Source organism: Salmo salar, chromosome ssa01 (genome assembly GCF_905237065.1).
Source record: "Salmo salar chromosome ssa01, Ssal_v3.1, whole genome shotgun sequence".
In the NCBI taxonomy this organism is placed as follows: Eukaryota; Metazoa; Chordata; class Actinopteri; order Salmoniformes; family Salmonidae; genus Salmo; species Salmo salar.
In genome coordinates this window covers 107,651,868-107,665,859 of record NC_059442.1, presented here as the reverse complement: position 1 = coordinate 107,665,859, position 13,992 = coordinate 107,651,868, and positions in this window count along the sequence as shown.

The window sequence follows — 13,992 nt, the reverse complement described above, 5'->3', positions numbered from 1 at the left end:
TTTAGTGAGCTAATCACCTTGTTCACCTTTGACTCAGAAACCGCCCTTATGATGAAGACAGGTTGAGCGTCATTCACTAGCACTGAGCCCAATAAACCAGTGGAGGGGTTCTGTGTCAGTACCTTGACAGAGTCAATAAAGTAGGAATTGAAGGCTATTGCTATTTCAACTGCATCCTGTGTTAGATTGTTATTCACCATGATTTCTAGTCTTTTTGCGGTGTTACTATGGTCTTTCCCTGTTAACTTTTTTAGATTCTCCCAGATCAATTTAGAATTTCCCTTTGCCTCACCAATTATGTTAATAAAAAAGTTTGCCTTGGCCTGTCTGATTTCTTTCATCACCTTATTTCTCAACATGGTAAACCTACGTCTGTCATGCTCTAATTTGGATTTTAGGGCTGTTTTTAGAGCATAATCTCGTTCTTTCATCAATTTCCAAATTTCTCCATTTAGCCAAGGAAGAGTGCTCTTTTGGCCAGGTTTGGATTTGATTTTCTTTAGGAAACCATTTATTGTAGCCTGGATTGTGGATAGAAAAACCTCACTATCAGCTTCCCACGTCTGTATAGGACAAGAGATCATTCCAGTTAATTCCATTAATTGCTTTTTCAAAATAGTTTAATTCACTCTTAGGTATTCTTAGTTGATCCGGCTTTCTAACAGTAGAGAGCTTAAACCTGCTCTTAGACAACTTTCTGGCTATAAGTGTCAAATTATGATCAGATAGCCCAGTAACCATATTGAATGATTTAGTCACTCTCTCTGGTTTATTACTGAACACCAAATCAATCTGTGTTTTAGAGCAACAAGTCACCCTGGTTGGCCCTTTAATGAGCTGTGTAAGGTCAAAGGTATTAGTGATCCGTTTGAGGGTTTTCCTACAAGACTTGTCTTCATAATTAATATTAAAATCTCCCATTAAGATGACCTCCTTCCCAAAATTACATTCCCTAAGCATGTTATTAAACTGATCAAAAAACACACTTTTGGTGGAAGGTGGTCTATACATTCCAATAAGGGTAAAGGACATTTGGGGAGACAGTGTAACGTTCAGGCCAATACATTCTAGTTCATTATCACATGACCACTCAATTTGTTTACATCGGATATGTTCTTTAATGTAAATCATCAGACCCCTCCTCTTCCTTCAATCCTGTCTCTCCTGAAAACATTGTAGCCAGGCACAATCAAAGCAGCACATGGAGAGTTTGTATGGAGCCATGTCTCTGAGAGGCAGAGGAAGTCAAGGTTGGAGTCTGTGAGTAGATGTTGAATTTGATCACTTTTTGGAATGACACTACGAATGTTCAAGTGCCCTCCTAGTAGTCCCTTGGGCTTAGCCCGTGGGTCCCAGATGACTCGAGAGTGATTGACACATTGAAAAAAGTTAAATTTTCTGTGTTTTCTGACAGCTGGGTTTAGGCCGTTTTGTTTCGTTTTGATTAGGGGCAGTTCGGTAGCGGAATTAACAATCCCTCCCGCTTGCACTGGATGTGGGGAACTACTTAAAACAGCTTGCGTACCAGAAGCAAAGTCAGGGATCGCATATAGCGGCTTGGGTATGTTTGAAGAGTCCAAATCTATCCTGGAGCCGGGTGAATCGAGAGAAACCATGGGACGATAGCACTCACCCACTTCCACAGCGGCGATGATCTGTGGACGAGGCCATCCCCTGCTTTCCACTCCGGTGAGTATCGCTGGCTCGGTGATGTTAGGTCCAGGATTAAGTTGCACATCCCCGGAGAGCAGCAGGGTAGTGAACAGGTAGTTTAACAGTTTCCGATAAATGTTGGACTTGTGTTTGTCACGCCTAAGCGGTTCAGTGGAATAGGGAGCGAGGTAGACTTGGCCATTATTCAGAACATTATGGTATGCTGTGTATAGTCCGCTCCGGTGGATCGGTGAACCAATGTGTTTGGTGTAGATATTCTCCGGCAGTAGATTTGTGTCATCCCAGCAAGGACGCACTGAGATTATCATTAGAGCAGCTACATAACTGACAATCATGGCAAAGTACATGTTTTACCGGAGAGACACGTTCCTGGTAAAAAAAACTCCTTTGTTGTAAACTGTTAAAATGTTAGGTACGATAGCAAAAAAAATCCTTTGAGGACACGAGACGACCGGGAGCTAGCGACCGGGAGCTAGCATTGGCACGCACGCAATCGAGTGGGAGGTGTCGCACGCATTCGAGTGGGAGGTGGCCATCTCTCTCATCATGCATTATTACAGTAGCGAGGCTATATACAGTAGAGAGGCTATAACAGTAGAGAGGCTATATACAGTAGCCAGGCTATATACAGTAGAGAGGCTATAACAGTAGCGGGGCTATATACAGTAGAGAGGCTATATACAGTAGAGGGGCTATATACAGTAGAGGGGCTATATACAGTAGTGAGGCTATATACAGTAGTGAGGCTATATACAGTAGAGGCTATATACAGTAGAGAGGCTATATACAGTAGAGGGGCTATATACAGTAGTGAGGCTATATACAGTAGAGGCTACATACAGTAGAGAGGCTATATACAGTAGAGAGGCTATATACAGTCACCGTTTAGTCGGGCAAATTGAGGTAATATGTACAGTTGAAGTCGGAAGTTTACATACACTTAGGTTGTAGTCATTAAAACTCGTTTTTCAACCACTCCACACATTTCTTATTAACAAACTATAGTTTTGGCAAGTCGGTTAGGACATCTACTTCGTGCATGACAAAAGTAATTTTTCCAACAATTCTTTACAGACAGATTATTTCACTTATAATTCACTGTATCACAATTCCAGTGGGTCAGAAGTTTACATACACTAAATTGACTGTGCCTTTAAACAGCTTGGAAAATTCCAGAAAATGATGTCATGGCTTTAGAAGCTTCTGATAGGCTAATTGACATCATTTGAGTCAATTGGAGGTGTACCTGTGGATGTATTTCAAGGCATACCTTCAAACTCAGTGCCTCTTCGCTTGACATCATGGGAAAATCAAAAGAAATCAGCCAAGACCTCAGAAAAACAATTGTAGAACTCCACAAGTCTGGTTCATCCTTGGGAGCAATTTCCAAATGCCTGAAGGTACCATGTTCATCTGTACAAACAATAGTACGCAAGTATAAACACCATGGGACCCCGCAGCGGTGATACCGCTCAGGAAGGAGACGCGTTCTGTCTCCTAGAGATCAACGTACTTTGGTGAGAAAAGTGCTAATCAATCCCAGAACAACAGCAAAGGACCTTGTGAAGATTCTGGAGGGAACAGGTACAAAAGTATCTATTTCCACAGTAAAACGTGTCCTATATCGACATAACCTGAAAGGCCGCTCAGCAAGGAAGAAGCCACTGCTCCAAAACTGCTATAAAAAAGCCAGACTACGGTTTGCAACTGCACATGGGGACAAAGATTGTACTTTTTGGAGAAATGTCCTCTGGTCTGATGAAACAGAAATAGAACTGTTTGGCCATAATGTCCATCGTTATGTTTGGAGGAAAAAGGGGGAGGCTTGCAAGCCAAAGAACACCATCCCAACCATGAAGCACGGGGGTGGCAGCATCATGTTGTGGGGGTGCTTTGCTGCAGGAGGGACTGGTGCACTGCACAAAATAGATGGCATCATGAGGAGGAAAATTATGTGGATATATTGAAGCAACATCTCAAGGCATCAGTCAGGAAGTTAAAGCTTGGTCGCAAATGGGTCTTCCAAATGGACAATGACTGCAAGCATACTTCCAAAGTTGTGGCAAAATGGCTTAAGGTCAACAAAGTCAAGGTATTGGAGTGGCCATCACAAAGCCCTGACCTCAATCCCATAGAACATTTGTGGGCAGAACTGAAAAAGCGTGTGCGAGCAAGGAGGCCTACAAACCTGACTCCAGTTACACCAGCTCTGTCAGGAGGAATGGGCCATAATTCACCCAACTTATTGTGGGAAGCTTGTGGAAGGCTACCCAAAACGTTTGACCCAAGTTAAACAATTTAAAGGCAATGCTACCAAATACTAATTGAGTGTATGTACATTTCTGACCCACTGGGAATGTGATGAAAGAAATACAAGCTGAAATATTATTCTGACATTTCACATTGTTAAAATAAAGTGGTGATCCCAACTGACCTAAAACAGATTTTTTACTAGGATTAAATGTCAGGAACTGTGAAACTGAGTTTAAATGTATTTGGCTAAGGTTTATGTAAACTTACAACTTACAACTTCAACTGTGTTATATATATATATATATATATATATATATTAGTGGGGAGAACAAGTATTTGATAAACTGCCAATTTTGCAGGTTTTCCTACTTACAAAGCATGTAGAGGTCTGTAATTTTTATCATAGGTACACTTCAACTGTGAGAGACGGAATCTAAAACAAAAATCCAGAAAATCACATTATATGATTTTTAAGTAATTAATTAGCATTTTATTGCGTCCCACCTTGCCCAGGGAGGTTAAAGTTCTTAGACACAATTGATAATTTGAACCAATGAGAAGACTAAAAGGGCAAAGCCTTAGACTAAGGGTAGGCTTCCTTAAGTCTATTTTCCTAGAACGATAAGGGTACAATAATTTTCCTTTGTGGAGTAGTTCAGATTAGTCATTTTGATCTGATTATGTTATTTGAATATCTTTTGATCAGTAGTAGTATTTTTATACATTAATTAGATAAGTATTTTCCTTTGGTAATCAGCTGTTGTTGTATTCAATGGAAGGGATTTAACACAACAAGGCTGTGGAATTGATATAATAAGTATTATTATATTTTGTTATTGAACAAGGTAATTGAGTTAGCAAGAAAAGTTTAACCTGTTAGGGCTAGGGGGCAGTATTGACACGGCTGGATAAAAAACGTACCCGATTTAATCTGGTTACTACTCCTGCCCAGTAACTAGAATATGCATATAATTATTGGCTTTGGATAGAAAACACTCCAAAGTTTCTAAAACTGTTTGAATGGTGTCTGTGAGTATAACAGAACTCAAATGGCAGGTCAAAACCTGAGAGATTCCTTTACAGGAAGTGGCCTGTCTGACCATTTATTGTCTTTTTTTGACATCTCATTCAATTACAAAGGATCTCTGCGGTAACGTGACAATTCCCACGGCTCCAATAGGCTCTCAGAGCCCGGGAAAAACCTGAATGTCGTCATTTCAGCCCCAGGCTGAAACACATTATCGCCTTTCTCAAGTGGCCGATCAAGGGACTGTGGGCTTAGGCGCGTGCACTGGTCGCCCCCGTCTTTGTGTACTTTCCTCTGTTTGCCGAAAAGGAGATTCCCGGTCGGAATATTATCGCTTTTTTACGAGATAAATTGCATAAAAATTGATTTTAAACAGCGGTTGACATGCTTCGAAGTACGGTAATGGAATATTTAGAATTTCTTTGTCACGAAATGCGCCATGCTCGTAACCCTGATTTACCATTTCGGATAGTGTCTAGAACGCACGAACAAAATGCCGCTGTTTGGATATAACGATGGATTATTTGGGACCAAACCAACATTTGTTATTGAAGTAGAAGTCCTGGGAGTGCATTCTGACGAAGAACAACAAAGGTAATAACATTTTGTTACAGTAAATCTGATTCTGGTGAAGGCTAAACTTGTTGGGTGTCTAAATAGCTAGCCCGTGATGGCTGGGCTATGTACTGAGAATATTGCAAAATGTGCTTTCACCAAAAAGCTATTTTAAAATCGGACATATCGAGTGCATAGAGGAGTTCTGTATCTATAATTCTTAAAATAATTGTTATGCTTTTTGTGAACGTTTATCGTGAGTAATTTAGTAAATTGTTAGTAAATTCCTCGGAAGTGTGCTAGTTCTGAACGTCACATGCTAATGTAAAAAGCAGTTTTTTGATATAAATATGAACTTGATTGAACAAAACATGCATGTATTGTATAACATAATGTCCTAGGGTTGTCATCTGATGAAGATCATCAAAGGTTAGTGCTGCATTTAGCTGTCTTCTGGGTTTTTGTGACATTATATGCTAGCTTGAAAAATGGGTGTCTGATTATTTCTGTCTGGGTACTCTGCTGACATAATCTAATGTTTTGCTTTCATTGTAAAGCCTTTTTGAAATCGGACAGTGTGGTTAGATTAACGAGAGTCTTGTCTTTAAATAGCTGTAAAATAGTCATATGTTTGAGAAATTTAAGTAATAGGATTTTTTAAGGTATTTGAAAATCGCGCCACTGGATTACACCTGCTGTTACGTAGGTGGGACGATTACGTCCCGCCTAGCCCATAGAGGTTAATAATGGTAGACTTATGTCAAGTATTTAGGATATATTCAAAGCCAACAGGACAGGAATATATGACATATGTAGGTGATCCAGGATCATTGAGGGTATCGAGATAAATTTAACCTGTTGGGGATAGGGGGGCAGTATTTGCATGACCGGATAAAAAACATACCCGATTTAATCTGGTTACTACTCCTGCCCAGTAACTAGAATATGCATATAATTGTTTGATTTGGATAGAAAACACCCTAAAGTTTCTAAAACTGTTTGAATGGTGTCTGTGAGTATAACAGACCTCATTTGGCAGGCCAAAACCTGAGAAGATTCCAAACAGGAAGCGCCCTCTCTAACCATTTCGTGGCCTTCTTTGTCATCTCTATGCAAAACAGGGGATCTCTGCTGTAACGTGACATTTTCTAACGCTCCCATAAGCTCTCAGAAGGCGCCAGAACGTTGAATGATGACTTTGCAGTCCATGGCTGAAAAACAGTAGCGCATTTGGTAAGTGGTCGATCTGAGAACAATGAGACTGGGGCGCGCGTGCACGAGACGACTCCATGTTTACATTTTCAGTCTTTGAACGAAAACAACGACTCCCGGTCGGAATATTATCGCTTTTTTACAAGAAAAATCGCATAAAAATTGATTTTAAACAGCGTTTGACATGCTTCGAAGTACGGTAATGGAATATTTAGATTTTTTTTGTCACGAAACGCGCCGGGCGCGTCACCCTTCTTTACCCTTCGGATAGTGTCTTGAACGCACGAACAAAACGCCGCTATTTGGATATAACTATGGATTATTTGGAACCAAACCAATATTTGTTATTGAAGTAGAAGTCCTGGGAGTGCATTCTGACGAAGAACAGCAAAGGTAATCCAATTTTTCTTATAGTAAATCTGAGTTTGGTGAGTACCAAACTTGGTGGAGTGTGAAAATAGATAGCCTGTGATGGCGGGCTATCTACTCAGAATATTGCAAAATGTGCTTTCACCGAAAAGCTATTTTAAAATCGGACACCGCGATTGCATAAAGGAGTTCTGTATCTATAATTCTTAAAATAATTGTTATGTTTTTTGGGAAGCGTTTATTGTGAGTAATTTAGTAAATTCACCGGAAGTGTTCGGTGGGAATGCTAGTCACATGCTAGTCACATGCTAATGTAAAAAGCTGGTTTTTGATATAAATATGAACTTGATTGAACAAAACATGCATGTATTGTATAACATAAGGTCCTAGGAGTGTCATCTGATGAAGATCATCAAAGGTTAGTGCTGCATTTAGCTATGGTTTTGGTTTTTGTGACATTATATGCTAGCTTGAAAAATGGGTGTCTGATTATTTCTGGCTGGGTACTCTGCTGACATAATCTAATGTTTTGCTTTCGTTGTAAAGCCTTTTTGAAATCGGACAGTGTGGTTAGATTAACCTGTTAGGGCTAGGGGGCAGTATTTACACGTCCGGATAAAAAACGTACCCGATTTAATCTGGTTATTACTACTGCCCAGAAACTAGAATATGCATATAATTATTGGCTTTGGATAGAAAATACCCTAAAGTTTCTAAAACTGTTTGAATGGTGTCTGTGAGTATAACAGAACTCATATGGCAGGCAAAAACCTGAGAAGATTCCTTACAGGAAGTGGCCTGTCTGACAAGTTCTTGTTCTTCTTGACTCTCTTTATTGAAAACTGAGGATCTTTGCTGTAACGTGACACTTCCTACGGCTCCCATAGGCTCTCAGAACCCAGGAAAAAGCTGAATGATGTCGAGGCAGCCCCTGGCTGAAAAACATTAGCGCCTTTGGTAAGTGGTCTATCAGAGGACAATGAGACTGAGGCGCGTGCACGAGGCGACCCCATGTTTTTATTTTCTCTCTCTTTGTACTAAAACCCAGATTCCCGGTCGGAATATTATCGCTTTTTTAGGAGAAAAATGGCATAAAAATTGATTTTAAACAGCAGTTGACATGCTTCGAAGTACGATAATGGAATATTTACAATTTTTTTGTCACGAAACGCGTCGGGCGCGTCACCCTTCTTTACCTTTTCAGATAGTGTCTTGAACGCACGAACAAAACGCCGCTATTTGGATATAACTATTGATTATTTTGAACCAAACCAACATTTGTTATTGAAGTAGAAGTCCTGGGAGTGCATTCTGACGAAGAGCAGCAAAGGTAATAACATTTTTCTTATAGTAAATCTGACTTTGGTGAGGGCTAAACTTGGTGGGTGTCTAAATAGCTAGCCCTGTGATGCCGGGCTATCTACTTAGAATATTGCAAAATGTGCTTTCACCGAAAAGCTATTTTAAAATCGGACATAGCGAGTGCATAGAGGAGTTCTGTATCTATAATTGTTATGTTTTTTGTGAACGTTTATCGTGAGTAATTTAGTAAATTCACTGGAAGTTTGCGGGGGGTATGCTAGTTCTGAACGTCACATGCTAATGTAAAAAGCTGTTTTTTGATATAAATATGAACTTGATTGAACAAAACATGCATGTATTGTATAACATAATGTCCTAAGAGTGTCATCTGATGAAGATCATCAAAGGTTAGTGCTGCATTTAGCTGTGGTTTGGGTTTATGTGACATTATATGCTAGCTTGAAAAATGGGTGTCTGATTATTTCTGGCTGGGTACTCTGCTGACATAATCTAATGTTTTGCTTTCGTTGTAAAGCCTTTTTGAAATCGGACAGTGTGGTTAGATTAACGAGAATCTTGTCTTTAAAATGGTGTAAAATAGTCATATGTTTGAGAAATTGAAGTAATAGCATTTCTAAGGTATTTGAATAACGCGCCACGGGATTCCACTGGCTGTTACGTAGGTGGAACGAAATCGTCCCACTGGCCCTAGAGAAGTTAACGAGAGTCTTGTCTTTAAAATGGTGTAAAATAGTCATATGTTTGAGAAATTGAAGTAATAGCATTTCTAAGGTATTTGAATATCGCGCCACGGGATTCCACTGGCTGTTGACTAGGGTGGGACGCAAACGTCCCACCTAGCCCATAGAGGTTAAGTAGCTATGGAATAATCTGGATATTAAGACAGGTTCATTTTTCTAAAAATCCAGGAGACCAACCAGGGGGACAGTGAGACATTTAGTCAATATTTGGAAACAACCCATATTTGATACTGACTGTTATGAGAAAGAGCAACAGACAGATAGAAGGAAGGGCAGACGGAGAAGTCCTCCCCAGCACTGCTGAAACCTTGAGGGTTGGGGAGTAGCAGGAAGAAAGGAGGGGGGCCAGCAGGAGTAGATAGGAAGAGAATTTGGTTCACTTAGCTTTAGGATATTAATTAATGGAGAGACTATCGGCTCCAGTGGCATGTATTTTAGTTTTCATTTTAATGTGACTGACTTAGGTTTGAAAGATGAATAGAAAGTTCTTAACCTCACAGCACCTATAACTGATATAGGGTGGGCTAGTACCAGCAAAGGACGCATACGACAGAAATTACCACAAAGGGTGGTTAGGAACTTGCGCCCTGGGGTTATTGGTCCAACCAGGTCGAATTAGTCATCAGAGGCCAGTTATAGGAGGCTAAAGTAGGCACAGGAGGAGTTTTGACCAGGATGGGAGTAGCTTTGTCTAGAAGGATGCTATTGGCATCCTCAGGGAAGTTCCAGATGAATACAGAGCTATGAATCAAATATGTGAAGGCTTTAACACTACATTATTCTGGTGGTTGACAATAAATAAAAGTGTGGATTGGATTAATGACATCTTTTATAATCAACAGAGATTCATGAATGAAACCGGGGATGCAGTAAAGAGGTTCTCTGACCAATTATCCGCCACCGCCCTCATGACCTGGTAAAATAGACTGACTCTCGATATGTTATTGGCAGGAGAGGGCGGTGTAGGTAGAATGATTAGGTTCATTCCTGATAACAGCTCATGTTTGGGAAATGGAAAAGTGTTGTAAGAACTGTATTATGGACTGCTTTCACCTGTATGAGTGTGTTGATGTTGTGTGGGTGTTGTCTCGTCCCAAGTGTGAAAGGTTTAATTACCAGGACTCTAGAGAAATCGATGATGTAGCAGATGGTGAGATATGGACCGACTCTGAGCTCCGATCAGTGGGAGGGACGAACACGGGCCTCCAGGCCAGGAAGATGGCTCCATTTCTTTTAACCATGAGGAGCCAATGTTTGATGAAATCATTTTCAACGTTTAGATTGACTGTTCCTTTAATGATAATTATGATGAAAATCCTGTAAACGAAGTGTCATAATTGGAAATAGGCCAAGGACAGTCATTGATGAGTATCAGATGTATAAACATGTATTGGTTTGGTTAATCCTTGTATCACAATTATGTTTCCATATAGCATTTGATAATCAATGTGTATTATTAGTCATTTAAGGGTGGAATGATAAGACAATTATCTAATGAAGGTAAATGAATCAATAATCCATCATTAATTAGTAGTTATGTAGCATGGATAATAAAACTGTAAGTCAATGTACTGAACGTTAGTCCCATCAAGTCTAGACATGGGTGTGTGAGATACCGGGAGGAGCCTTCAAGGTTCTCCTAATCTATGGGGAAAGGAACAGGCAGTGCTGGAACAGTGGTAGCAGGTCAAGGAGGAGATACTGTTCACCTACTGTCTGTGTGTATGTGTGCATAGGTTATCTACTGTTGGTGTGGAGGTGTGTGCATAGGTTATCTACTGTTGGTGTGGAGGTGTGTGCATAGGTTATCTACTGTTGGTGTGGAGGTGTGTGCATAGGTTATCTACTGTCTGTGTGTATGTGTGTGCGTAGGTTATCTACTGTTGGTGTGGAGGTGTGTGCTTAGGTTATCTACTGTTGGTGTGGATGTGTGTGCATAGGTTATCTACTGTTGGTGTGGAGGTGTGTGCATAGGTTACCTACTGTTGGGTGTGGAGGTGTGTGCATAGGTTATCTACTGTTGGTGTGGAGGTGTGTGCATAGGTTATCTACTGTTGGTGTGGAGGTGTGTGCATAGGTTATCTACTTTTGGGTGTGGAGGTGTGTGCGTAAGCGGCGAGAGGATAAAATGAACATCTTTGTGTATGTTGGGCAGAACGTACTCTAAATAAACTGTACAAGAACTTTTGCAGAAAGCTGAGTCCTTGCCTAATTATTAACCTCCCTGGGCAAGGTGGGACGGTTGCGTCAGCGAAAGCAAAACATTAGATTATGTTAGGAGAGTACATAGACACAAATAATCACACCGCCATTTTCAAAGCATGCATATATGTCACAAAAACCAAAACCACAGCTAAATGCAGCACTAACCTTTGATGATCTTCATCAGATGACACTCCTATGACATTATGTTATACAATACATGCATGTTTTGTTCAATCAAGTTCATATTTATATCAAAAACCAGCTTTTTACATTAGCATGTGATGTTCAGAACTAGCATAGCCACCGAAAACTTCCAGTGAATTTACTAAATTACTCATGATAAACGTTGACAAAATACATAACAATTATTTTAAGAATTATAGATACAGAACTCCTTTATGCAAACGCTATGTCAGATTTTAAAATAGCTTTTCGGGCGAAAGCACATTTTGCAATATTCTGAGTACATAGCTCGGCCATCACAGGCTAGCTAATTTGACACCCACCAAGTTTGGGACAACCTAAACTCAGAATTACTATTAGAAAAATTGGATTAACTTTGCTGTTCTTCGTCAGAATGCACTCCCAGGACTTCTACTTCAACAACAAATGTTGTTTTGGTTCCAAATAATCCATAGTTATATTGAAATTACTCCGTTTTGTTCGTGCGTTCAGGTAACTATCCGAAGGGTGACGCGCTGAACGCATTTCGTGATAAGAAAATTCAAAATATTCCATTATCGTACTTCGAAGCATGTCAAACGCTGTTTAAAATCAATTTTTATGCTATTTTTCTCCTAAAATAGCAATAATATTCCAACCGGGCAACGTTGTATTCATTCAATGGCTGAAAGAAAAAAATGGAGTAGTCTCATGACTGCGCATCTCCAGTGTCACTGTCCCCAGGCTGACCACTTACAAATTCTCCTGCTGTTCTTCGCCCAGAGACAGCAGACACCCCATTCCACTTTCTGGCGGCTTTAGAGAGCCAATGGAAGCCTTAGAAAATGTCACGTTACAGCACAGATGCTGTATTTTCGATAGAGATGCAACACAAGGACAACAAATTGTCAGACAGGGCACTTCCTGTGTGGAATCTTCTCAGGTTTTGGCCTGCCATATGAGTTCTGTTATACTCACCGACACCATTCAAACAGTTTTAGAAACTTTAGAGTGTTTTCTATCCAAATCTACTAATTATATGCATATTCTAGTTTCTGGGCAGGAGTAGTAACCAGATTAAATCGGGTACATTTTTTTATCCGGCCGTGAAAATACTGCCACCTATCCCAAAGAAGTTAAAGTCACCAAAAATGTGAATAATATCAGCCATGACTTCAAGGTCCGATAGGAATTCAGGGCACTCAGTGAGGAATGCTATATATGGCCCAGGAGGCCTGTAAACAGTAGCTATACAAAGTGATTGAATAGGCTGCATAGATTTCATGACTAGTAGCTCAAAAGACGAAAACTGTTTGTTTTTGTAAATTGAAATTTGCTATCGTGAATGTTAGCAACACCTCCGACTTTGCAGGATGCGCGGAGGGATATGGTCACTAGTGTAACCAGGAGGTTAGGACTCATTTAAAATAGTAAATTCATTAGGCTTAATAAGCCATGTTCCAGTCAGGCCAATCACATCAAGATTAATGTCAGTGATTAGTTCATTGACTATAACTGCCTTGGAAGTGAGGGATCTAACATTAAGTAGCCCTATTTTGAGATGTGAGGTATCACAATCTCTTTCAATAATGGCAGGAATGGAGGAGGTCTTTATTGCGAACACCGCCATGTTTAGTTTTGCAAACAGCCTGCTGCCTGGCCTGCACCCTATCTCATTGTGGAGCTAGGGGAGTTAGAGCCCTGTCTATATTCATAGATAAGATGAGAGCACCCCTCCAGCTAGGATGGAGTCCGTCACTCCTCAACAGGCCAGGCTTGGTCCTGTTTGTGGGTGAGTCCCAGAAAGATGGCCAATTATCTACAAATTATACCTTTTGGGAGGGGCAGAAACAGTTTTCAACCAGCGATTTAGTTGTGAGACTCTGCTGTAGAGCTCATCACTCCCCCTAACTGGGAGGGGGCCAGAGACAATTACTCGATGCCGACACACCTTTCTAGCTGATTTACACGCTGAAGCTATGTTGCGCTTGGTGACCTCTGACTGTTTCATCCTAACATCGTTGGTGCCGACGTGGATAACAATATCTCTATACTCTACACTCCATCTTTAGATTAGCCTTAACGTCGGTAGCCCTGCCCCCCTGGTAAACAGTGTATGATCGCTGGATGATTCGTTTTAAGTCTAATACTGCGGGTAATGGAGTCGCCAATGACTAGGCTTTTCAATTTGTCAGAACTAATGGTGGGAGGCTTCGGCGTCTCAGACCCCGTAAAGGGAGGAGTAGTGACCAGAGACGGCTCTGACTCCGACTCGCTGCTTAATGGGGGAGAACCGGTTGAAAGTTTCTGTCGGCTGAATGAGCGACACCGGTTGAGCATTCCTACAGCATTTCCTTCCAGAAGCCAACACTTAAATTACCCTTGCCTTACGATTGCGTCTGAAGCTGGGCTTTCAGGACAGGACGATTCTCCTGTATATTTTTCTTCATGTTTTATTTCACCTTTAACCAG